Source organism: Cricetulus griseus, chromosome 6 (assembly GCF_003668045.3).
Source record: "Cricetulus griseus strain 17A/GY chromosome 6, alternate assembly CriGri-PICRH-1.0, whole genome shotgun sequence".
Lineage (NCBI taxonomy): Eukaryota > Metazoa > Chordata > Mammalia > Rodentia > Cricetidae > Cricetulus > Cricetulus griseus.
The window spans coordinates 113,296,715-113,308,567 of NC_048599.1; the positions used below are offsets into that span (position 1 = coordinate 113,296,715).

Here is an 11,853-nt window from a genome sequence, read left to right on the forward strand (position 1 = left end):
TCCGGGGTCCCCCGCACCCCAGTACCACAGGCAGTGTCGCGGGGACTGTCTTCGCGAAGCCGAGGTCACCGGCCGGGAAAGCGTCAGAGGGTCAGCTTGGAGGCAGGACCGGCGCTTCTCTCGTTCCAAACACACCGTCAACTCGCTGTGGCCTCAGCTCCGCTTCTCCGAGGTGACCTCGTTGCAGCGCGTCCCTCCCGCTCACACACCCCAGTCCTGCGTCTCAGGGCTCGGCCCACCCGGACACCAAAACTCTCAGTTTTTACTCACAGTTCAGGGTTTCCGCTGCGCTCTCCCACGCTACAGGTCGCCGGTGCCCGGCCGAATGACTACAGCCGGAAGTTGCTTTCCGTTCCAGTTCAGAGGGCAGCGTCGGCGCGCCGAGTCATTAACGCTTCACCTTCCATCCGCAGGGCCAGGCCCTGCCCCGCCCCGCCCCGCCCCGCGGCCCTCCTCCTGCAAATGCCCCACCCACAAAGCCACGCCCCTTGCCTTGCTCCATCCCAGCCAGGGGCCACTTAGGAAAGACATCTGATAGTTAGGGAACCCTGTATTATATTTAAAGGTCATTTCAGCGTCTTAGCTAGAATTTTGAGCAAACCATAAATAACTTCTAATATCACCCTATATGTAGATTAGAGAACCCCTCAGAAAAATTTGAGATATTGTGAAATTTTAAAATTTCATGGATTAAAAGTTTCTCGTTGTTCCATTTCCAGACATGCTCGAATGCCCTAAGAGAGGCAGCTCAGGTGAACACAGTGAGAAAAGCATCTTTCCTCTGCTAGAACAAGAGGCTCGGGTTCTGATTGCTCCCGTTTTTCTCTACCTCTGGCACTCACATGTGTTTTATTTAGGTCAGTAAGTCCAAGGTTCAAACAGTTCTCAAGTTCACGCGGTGAGCTTGAGTATTGGGGCAACTTTTAAAAGCCAAAGCATAGTTTAAAAGAATTTTAAAACTCACATCGGCTGTGGCAGCTTGCACAAAATCTACCCCAAACAAGCCAGTCAACTTTTTCTAGTACAGAAGCAGCAGGGCTCACAGACCTGGTCCCTAACTGAGGGGCTCTGGGCAGTGGATTGTGGGGGGATGAGGACAGTTTTCTTTAAGGTGTGACCCATTCTACTTCGAATATTGGACTTGGTGGTCACTTGAATAAACAAAGGACAAAAAGATCAAGTGATTTTTTTTTGTAATAGGTCATCATGTTAAATGTGATACAGTACTGCTTACATTAAATGCTTTGCTTTTTCTAGAGCAGGCTTAGGCACAAAACAAAATAGACAAGAAAGTCTAGAAATTTCTAATATGCCTCTCATCTTCACATAGATAAGCTTGTAAAGGTCAATATCCTCAGTGTTGAGCCTGAAAAAACTTCTATAAACAACAATGTGCTAGTTTTTACTAGGAGAAAATAAATCATCAACTCCTTAAGGTAAATGGACGAGATAGGACAGATAAGTATATATGGACTTTCTTCACATATGCTTTCTTGTCATCTGTTGTTTTTTAAACATGGTCTCACCCTGTCACTGTGGATGGCCAGGAAAACCCTATGTAACCAGACTGGCCTTGAACTTAAAGACATCTGCTTGCATCTGTTTCCTGGGTACTAGCATTAAAGGCATCCACCACCATGGCTACCTGGTAAAGTCAGAAATTTCACATTTTGATGAACTCTAGCTCATTCACCATCGATTTTGAGTGTATTTGAAGCTGCTTTGGGATTCTTGATGAAATTATGGAATTAATAATACATTCAGAACCCAAGGCTGAACACATAAGCAGTTTGAAATATGCATGTGCTACAAAATTTGAATAAAGAGAAATAAGCATTTCTTAAATATATCTTTTTCTTTTTCCATTCCCATGATGTTTAGCCTTGAAAAGAAATGACTATACTGTGAAATGAGCATGGATACTCATAGAATCATTTAAAATAGATGACTTTTTATAAATCAAAGCAGTGACACATATTTTCTTCCTGTAATGATTATGATTTTCACCAGAATTGACATATCATTGAAGATTAAAAATATAGTGTTGTATGCCATTTCTCAGACAAGTCTTTGGTATTTTTTAAATCAGCCAGAGAAACATGAAGGAAAGGATGGATATTTGAAATATTCTGCGGTGTTTTAAGTGAAAAATGGTCCCCTTTGACTCACAGGGAGTGGTGTTATTGAAGGTGTAGCCTTGTGGAGTAAGTGTGATCTATTTGGAGGAACTGTGTAATGTGGGGGTGGAATACAAGTTTCAGAAACTTAAGCCTGACCCAGTATCTCACCCTCTCTTCCTGCTGCCTGCAGATCTGTATGTAGAACTGTCAGCCACTTCTCCAGAACCACATTTGCCTGCATGCCACCATGTTTCCCACCATGGTGATAATGGACTAAAGCTTTGAACTTGTAAGCCAGCCCCAAGGGTTGCCGTGCTCACTTGATATGCCATGTTTTGTTGATTCTTATGGGAGACCTGTCCTTTCCTAAACAGAAACGGAGGAGGAGTGAATTGAGAGATGGGAACAGAGGTGGGTTGGGGAGAGAGACTCGGGGGAGAGAAGGGATGGTAACTGCAACTGAGATGTAAAATAAATAACAAAATTTAAGAAATAAACTTGGCATGTGATATAAAAAAATATAGTGTTGTGGACATCCATAGGTAGAAGAATGAAACTAGATCCATATCTCTCACCTACACACAAAAAAAATAACTCCAAAAGAACCAAAGACTTTAACATAAGACCTGAAATTCTAAAACTGTTAGAGAAAAATGTAGGGGGGATACTTTTAGATCGAGACATAGGCAAGAACTTTCAACAGGACTCAAGTTGCTTGGGAAATAAGGCCTTATTTAACATGAGGTCCCACTTGTTAATTGTTAGCCTTATTTCCCAAGCAACTTGAGTCCTGTTGAAAGTTCTTGCCTTCAGATAAATACCCATGAATTTTATACCTGGATCATATCTACTTTTGGTTTTCTGAGAAACCTCTATATTGACTCCTGCCATGACTGAACTAAATTTACATTCCTACCAACAGTGTATAATGGTTCCCTTATACAATTGGAATGGCCCAATTCTTGCCAGCAAGCATTTTGTTTTTGTTTGCTTAAAAGCTGCTATGCTGACTAGGGTAAGATGAAATGTCAATATAGTTATAATTTTTATTTCTGAAAGTTAGTGACATTTAACATTTTTTTATGTTTGTTGGCCATTTGTATTTCATCTTTTGAGCACTGTCCATTTCATTGGCTTATTTATTGATTGGGCTGTTTCCCTGTTGAGTTTACTGAGTTCTTTTATACTCTAGCTATTAATCCACTGTTAAAGGTATAGCGAACAAAGACTTTCTCCAATTCTGTAGGACTCTAAGTTGACTTACCATAGAGATATTTGCATGCCAATATATATTGTAGCACTATTATTCACAATATCTGTTATGGAACCAAACAAGGTATCCAACAACAGAGAAATTTATAAATAAAATGGATTTTTTAGTTTTAGCTTTCATTTGTAGTTCCTAGATTTAAAATAAATACATAAATCACACACACACACACACACACACACACACACACACACACATGACACAAGAGTAGAAGTGAAACTATCTAGGGGAACAAAAGGGACAATGGAAGAGGGGTGAGAAAGGAAGATGGGAGGGTGTGTGGGGAAATATGCTCAATGTACAATATATGCTTCATGAAATCTTTAAAAACCATATTGAACTAACAGTGGTAGAATTATTTTTTGTGTATGTATATGCAGGTGTACATGTATTTCCAATGTGTATGTGTATGCATGGGCACATACAAGCTTTGCTGAACACTCTAGATCCAAGTATGTAAAACCAATAATGAGAGGGAATAAATAGAGCGGGAAGTTTAAGTCTCTGTTGGAGCTCACTTTTTATTTATGATTTCTATTCTAAAAGACCAATAATAATTTTTACTTAGCCGGGATTTTTTTTCATAGTGAAAAGTAGACAGTCTGTATAAATAAGGGTCTACGTTCAGCCCAGCATCCATAGTACCAAAGTTGGTGAATATGAGTTTCAAGCCAAAGAGTTAGCTGTGAACTGTACATGTCTATATGGTCTCCCAATTCAAGATCTGTGGTGAAGAACCAGTAACAGCCAGACAGAAAGTGAGAACCAAGGAGCATCCATACACAGCTAGAAAGGGCTATACTAGGCTTCAAATGACTAAATGCAAACCAGTATTCAGGATGCAGAGGCTGGCAATTTTTTTGTGAATTCAAGGCCATCTTGGTCTACATAGTGGATTCTAAGATAGACAGAGCTACATAGTGAGATCCTAACTCCAAAAAACAAAGCAAAACAAAATGCAAATGAGTAAACACAAAACAAAGCATGCCTTTGAAAAGATTATGCTGCATAAAGAAAATACAAAACTCAACATTTTGGAAAGTGATTTATAAAAATAGCAAATAATAAGAATTCTTACACACACACACACACACACACACACACACACACACACACACACTCTGTTCTCTATGTCAAGTCTGTCCGCACTGCCTCTCTTTGTCCAAACCACCATCAATTAATAATTACCATAATGACCTTACAACTATTCTCACATTTTCTCTTGTTAAACTCTAATGTTGGCATATCCCTAGACCTTTTATCACCTAGAGTCACTCTATGTCATCTCATCACATTAATATAAAATCCAAACTATGAGCCAGGAATAAGTATTATTTCCACATCTCTAGATAGTATCCCAGTACTGAGTGGGTGAAGGCAGGAGGATCAGGAATTCAAAGTCAACCTTGCACAGAGACAGTTTGAACCAACCTGAGATACATGAAACTTTATCTCAAAAGAAAAAAGAAAATGTCATATTTTGATGAAGTCTAGCTCATTCCCCATTGATTTTGAGTATATTTGAAGCTGCTTTGGAATTCTTGATGAAATTATGGAATTAATAATATCCTCATTGGGGGCAGAGTATGTAGCTTATTGGTAGAATGCTGGCTTAACATATGCGAAACCTTGTGATGTATTGCAGGATTGCACTAACCATGTGTGGTAGTGCACATCTGTAATCCTAGCACTCAGAAACTAGAAGCAGGAAGATAAAATGTTCAAGATCATCTTCAGATACAAGTTCTAGTTCAGCCTGGCTACATGACACCCTACCTCTCAAGGAAAAACATAAAGAGCTCAAGACAAAATGAGGCTCTTGGAAGTATCAAGAGAATAAGAAGAATCAGGTTACAGTGATACACAACTGTAATCTCTGGTGGAGGTGGAGGTCAAATTAGAAACAGTAAGTATAGGGTTGGTCTGGGCTACAAAAGTCTATCTATCTGTATCTATCTAGATTGATTGTCTAGACTGATCCTCAACCAAATATTTAGTAACATTTAAAATTCATAAATAAACTTCCTTCTATTTTGAATGCACGGAAATGGTTAATGTTCCTTTAAAGATTTTTTTCTTTCACTAAGGAAATATTTTAATTTTATGATAAGAATGCTGATAGGTAATACCTAAATTTTTATTTTCTGGTAATTCGGAGATGTTATTTTTTATTTGTTGTGGCAAATTCCTCAGTGAAAACCAGCAAATCTACTCAGATCCGAGTAGATTCAGCTTCTTGCCTTGTTCTGGGTTGATAGGATTTCTTTGTTGTCTGTATTCTTGATTAAGTGCCACTGGTATATATTTTTTTAACTTGGCTAGTCATTAGCAAGTTCACTTGTATGTTGGACTATTTCCAAATACAATGTCACTTGAATTATTGTAAGTGGTTATGGCATAAGTTTATGCCCTGATAAAAAATATATAGTGTGATGTGGGATGTTCTTGTGTATGCTGCAAATATGTGTTGCTTATTGGTTGATAAAGCTGTTTTGGCCTATGACAGTGCAGAATATAGCTAGGTGGGAAATCCAAACAGAGATAGAGGAAAAAAGGAAGAAAGAAGGAAAGAAAGAAAGAAAGAAAGAAAGAAAGAAAGAAAGAAAGGAAAGAGAGAGATGAGGGAGGGAGTGGGGAGGGGAAGGAGGGAGGGAGGGAGGGGGAGGAAGGAAGGAAGGAAGGAAGGAAGGAAGGAAGGAAGGAAGGAAGGAAGGAAGGAAGCCGATTCAGAAGACACCATGTAGCCGTTGGGGGGGAAATGTGAGGTAACAAGCCATGAGCTTTGTAGTAAAATATAGAATAATAGATATGGGCTCATTTAATTGTGAAAGTTAGTCAGTAATATGCCTGATTAGTCACTAATATGGCCAAACAATTACAACTAATATTTAGCCTCTGAGTGGTTATTTGAGAACTGGCAGGCTGGACAGAAAACATCCAACTACAATAATGTTTGTAGACATTTAAAACACACATTCTTAGCAAGTGAACAAGAACTCTTCTCTAGGATAGACCAAAAGCTGACCCCTCCAATGTCTCAAAGTATTTTAGAAGATTGAAGTCATTTGTAATATCTTCTCCAACAAAGATGGAATGAAGATGCAAGTCAGTAACCCATGGAAAACACATAAATCTGCAAAAATCCACACATTCTTAAGCTAGGAGTGAGTCAAAAAGGAAATCACAAAAGAAAGTAGATTTTGTTAGAGATTAATGAAAGTAAAAATTGCAACACATGAAAGCTTATATAGTAAAAATAGTGCTCAGTGAGACATTAATTCTAATAAACATCCACATAAAGAAAGCAAACCAGGGCTGGTGAGACAGTGTGGGGTATAAAGATACTCACCAACAGGCCTGACCACCTGTGCTCAGTCCTGAACACAAACAAGGTGGAAGGAAAATACCAGACTCCCTCATGTTGTCTCTGATCATCACAAACAGTAAATATGTAGGTGTGATCAAAAAGAAAAGAATTCAAGCAAACTAAGTGGGGAGCTCTCTCTGCCATAGGGCACTTCCTTACAAGCATGGGGGCCTGAATTTGATCTCCAAAACCCAGGTAAGCAAATAAGTGGGACATGGTGGTGGGGGTCTTATAAGTCCATTGATGAAGAGTAAGTGGGATAATGTAAGACCCTGTACACTTCAAAGAACTAGAAAAAGAAAAAAAAATTATCAGGGGAAAGGGATTAACAAAGATTAGAGGCAAGATCAAAAAATAAATAATAAAAAATTATAAAGACTCAATAAAATAAAAAGATCTAGATTAGTTATAATCATGCTAATACAGATATCAATAACAGAGGACACTGGCTTGAAACAAAATGATAAACAGAAATTTATAGTTCCTGCTTAATTTTTTTCTAAATCTAAAATTGTTCTAAAATAATTCGACTGACTTAAATTGCTTTATGATTAAACAGAAAATAAAACTGCAGTTAAAATCTGTACGGTAAATTGCATACTGAGCTTGTGTAAGGTCCTGGGGTCAATCCTTACCATTCCCCATATCCACTCCATGTCCACCTCCAAATCCAAACTAAAATAGTCCTCCTAATACTAAAAAATTATGCTAATGTGAAAGTGACGTATAAACAGTTATCAGATGTATATAAAATGGTGCTAAAAGATCCCTAGCCTTAAATGTTACTAGAAAACAAGAAAGGCTTTAAAAATACATAACTAAACACTCAATCAGGAACTGAGAAAAGTAAAATAATCTTTAAAATATCAGGAAAATATTAACAAAGATAAAACCAGAAAGAATTTTTTTTTCGAGACAGGGTTTCTCTGTGTAGCTTTGGAGCCTATCCTGGCACTCACTCTGGAGATCAGGCTGGCCTCAAACTCATAGAGATCTGCTTGCCTCTGCCTCCCGAGTGCTGGGATTAAAGGCGTGTGCCACCAACACCCTGCTCCAGAAAGTATTTTTTATAAAGCTAAGTACAAAATGTCACATCCAAGGGATTAGTTCTGTGATGTGACCAATTAAGGAAAAAGAGAGAGAAAATATGAACAAAATGAGCACTAAAAAGGGTTATAGAAATGGTAAAAAAATGTGTAGGATAATATCATGTTTGCCAATACATTTGAAAGAAAAATTATCAGAAGAATTGTTTTAAAAATAATAGTTTTCAAAAGCCTGCACAGGCTCAAGCCAGACCTCCCAGCACTGAGAGAAGGAAGGGGACATCAGCTCCCACTCCTAACCAAGAAGCTTTCCATAGCTGAGATCCAAGGCAAAAGAAAAATCAGTTTTCTACAATAGGGGTCTTACTGGGTTTATTAACTACACTTTCCCACAGGCCCCATGTCCAGGAGTGTCTGGCCAACACAAAACAAACTCAATAGTATTTTTGGAGATTTTTTTGTATCATTTCTGCTTTGTTTGGACTTTTGTTTGTTTTATTGGTATTTTGCTTGTTTATTTTGATTTCCATATTTGTGTGTGTGTTTTTTGGGTTTTTGTTTTTGCTTGTTTGAGAGGGGGGAGAGAGAGGGAGAGGGAGGGAGGGAGGCAGGCAGGGAGAGAGAGAGAGAGAGAGAGAGAGAGAGAGAGAGAGAGAGAGAGAGAGAGAGAGAGAGAGAAGAACACATGTTGGGTGAATAGAGAAGTGGAGAGGCTCTGGGAAGGATTGGGGGAGGGGAAACCATGATCAAAATACATTGTATGAAAAAAATGTTTTCAAGGAAAGATTACTTTTCAAAAAAAATTGCTTCAAACGAAACTTAAATGGTGTGGAAGAAAACAGCACAAAATTTGCAAATAGAAGACATTGGAAAAGGTTGTAAAGAATGACTTGCAAGCAGGAAAGCCAAGGTCTATATTTTGGATGTATTCCTTAGACGTTTCAAGGAACAGACCATGTTCACGAAACTCTTGTTAGAATATGGAGCGTTTTGGCATTTTTTTCTCACTTTACTTTCTGAAAGTAAACTTTAGTGTAGAAACTCATCACTGATAGGTTCTGTAAAATGAAAATATAGATGAATTTGTCTTATGAATATGAATGTGAAAATTCTCAGTAAATCACAAACATTTGCTTTCCAGTATGTATTTTCTTAATGTAAACTAGATACAAGATAATCAATTTGGACACACATTTTGCATACCCTCTTTGGATGTAACTTTCGAAAGCTGTTTGCAGGAAGCATATGAACAGCTGCTTTGTTTATAGATCTGGTTGCTCTGCCTGGATAGGGCTCCTTGGCTTACAACAACATTGTTTTCATTCTTTTCTGTTAGTTTGAGCTGTGAACTGAATTGTGAAGCCAAAATGATAGAAGAGAGGCGTCTAAGCATGTGGATTGAAGAGAAAAAGGAAATGTGTAGGCTTGGTTTGGTTTGATCAACCAATTTATTATTTTCATCTGAGAAATAACAAAATACGTTTTCTATTTATAAATCAGCTCAGTCACAGAAACACAGCAGCACCCTGATTTCTGCTAGGTCTTTTAAAAAAGCAGATCACTGCCTCATTAGAAATGCTAAAATATGACAGTTGTCTCTAATGTTACCAAAGACACTGAGTATTGTTTAACATTTATATTTTTTATTAAGTGCACCCTTAATAAAGCAAGATATATTTTTAATGATAAAGCATTTCCCTCAAGCCAAGAGCCAATGTCGTGGGTTTTTTTTTGGTTGTTGCTGTTGTTTTTTCATATTAACCACTAGGGAAATTCCCCTGAGATCAGAAATATAACAGTTGACTACTTTCTCCTCTGTTACGAAGCCCTGATCCACCAATTCTATCTAGTTGGTGTGGTGAGAAAACAAAAAGGAAGAAGCATGTCCAAGCATTCTTTTTGATCTAGAAATCACAGGTAAGTTATGTAATTTAGAAAAAACAAGATATCGATAAATGACCAGATAAAATTATGAAATCAAGATGTTACCAGTAGTTAAAACACACCTGAAAGAACATTCTCACTGGGATAATTCCCATGCTGTGTTCATAAAGGAGCAGACAAAGCAAACTGGCTTGGAATACATTCTACTATTTATATCTACAACGTGTAATGCAAAGGACCCCAGATGTTTACCAAAGCCTCAATATATAGCAAGAGAGGATGTTCACAGACGGGGAAGGTTTTTTACTGCACGGACAATCATTTCCCTTAATGTGACTGCACACATTTTCTAAAATTCCAACCAGAATTTTTCCCCAGGGGAATTTTAGTGATTTGTTTTGAGTCATCCTGGTGGCCATAGTTGAAAATGTTTAAGAGCTCTAGAACCCCCGCTGGCTTCTGGGCACACATTTAGGCACAATGAGTTCACATACAGTTCCACATCCCCCAGAGGCAGAGTAGTATGTTACCTATATCCTTACACATGCAACTGTACTCCTAGGGAGACCAAAGAGATGGCAGTGGAGACAGTTTCCAGGAATGATATGATCATTCTGTAACTTGGATAAAGTCATTTTCTCTTTTCCTCATTCTACTGCAGCTTGGGTAAAACATCCTAAGCATAGTTTGAATATTGTGAGAGGGCAGGACAGTGGTGGTAAAAAGCCAGGGAAAATGAACTGATGTGAGTTTATATTTAAGTCTTGTCTAACTATGTCACTGAATTACTACCACTGAAAATATTGGATCATTTTCCTCTAGCAGACACTTACTGTCTAAAAACTATCAATATGACAATACTGATAACAGTTCTTGATATTTAATCTAGGATTATCCTTACGAAAATATTATATAATCTTTAATATTAATGAAAATAAAGGGCTTGTTGGTAACAAAGTAAGACTTGATTACTATAATTAGAATTCCTTATAAAGCTAATAATTGATGTCATAAAATATTCATCATCATGTATTTCTTATGAGAATAAAAGTAAGTTAAGTTAATATTTGAATAGACACATTTGGTCATGCTGAAATTGATTTTTTAAAAGTATAAGCAAAAAGTATGACTACATATGCTTTTAATTTACTTCCACCTTAGTAAGCTAACTTAGGTCAAATATCTCTCAGTCTTATGGCATAAAAAAATCACTTCTTGAGAAGACTTACATATCAGATACAAACTTTTAAATTCATTTCAATTAAAGACATAAAAAATTCTATGTTAGGGGGAGGCTGGGCATTGGTGACACACACCTTTAATCCCAGCACTCGGGAGGCAGAGACAGGTGGATCTCTGTGAGTTCGAGGCCAGCCTGGTCTCCAGAACGAGTGCCAGGGTAGGCTCCAAAGCTACACAAAGAAACCCTGTCTCGAAGGAAAAAAAAAAAAGTTAGGGGGAAAGAAAAAGAGTCACAGTGTTTTAAAGTTTCCTTGGGTCTTGGCTTTTTTGAAGGCCAGATTTCTAACTGTGTCAGTGATGACCTAGGCACCACTGACTTGTGTCTGGAGCTGGTTAGCTGGCTGGTGCAGGAGTGGAACAGATCTTGCCATACTGAAGGCATCCCAACCACCTTGCTATGCTAAGAATTAATAGGAATTAGGAAGATTTGATTACCTCGTTTCCAGGTTACACGACTCCCTTCATAGACTACTTTTCTTTAAAGATGTAGGCAGGTACACGTTCTGGAAGCTGTTTTCACAGGCTCTGCAATGCTGCCCAAACTGTCCTGAGCTCTCCCTTGTGTTGAACTGGGGACTTCCACTAAAAATCCCCTGACTTGAAGACTTCCTTATTTGTAGCTATCAACAGCCAATCATGGCAAGATATTGAAATGAAGCAAAAACTACCAGAAAATATTCTGAAACCACCCGTGACTATAACTCTGGCTTCCTTTTGAAGCAATGATATTTTACCTGAATAGTTAAGGCATTAAAAAAAATTAGAAACTACAAACATGAATTTTTTTGGAAGAAGTATTTTCCATGTAAAAAGTTTTAAAAGTCAGCTTATTTGAAAATGCCATTTAGTCTTTGAGCCACATTTGACCCCAAACCATTGTATTTATAAGTAACAGGCAAAACTCATATTTGAGTATAATCTGAG

At 38.0% G+C, this 11,853-nt stretch overlaps 1 protein-coding gene across 3 annotated transcripts in view; it reads right to left on the minus strand.

Annotated features, from left to right (window-relative positions):
* Tank (TRAF family member associated NFKB activator) overlaps window positions 1-11,476 on the minus strand; it is a 67,204-nt gene extending 55,728 nt beyond the window's left edge. The window contains exon 1 of one of the 3 annotated variants that reach the window (XM_027420330.2): window positions 11,365-11,476. The gene's annotated coding sequence lies outside the window, so the exon portion shown is untranslated. Of the gene's footprint in view, window positions 1-270; window positions 418-11,364 lie in introns of those variants that run through there. The other 2 variants (XM_027420329.2, XM_027420331.2) reach the window with 2 other exon arrangements.
* Between the last annotated feature and the right edge of the window lie 377 nt (window positions 11,477-11,853).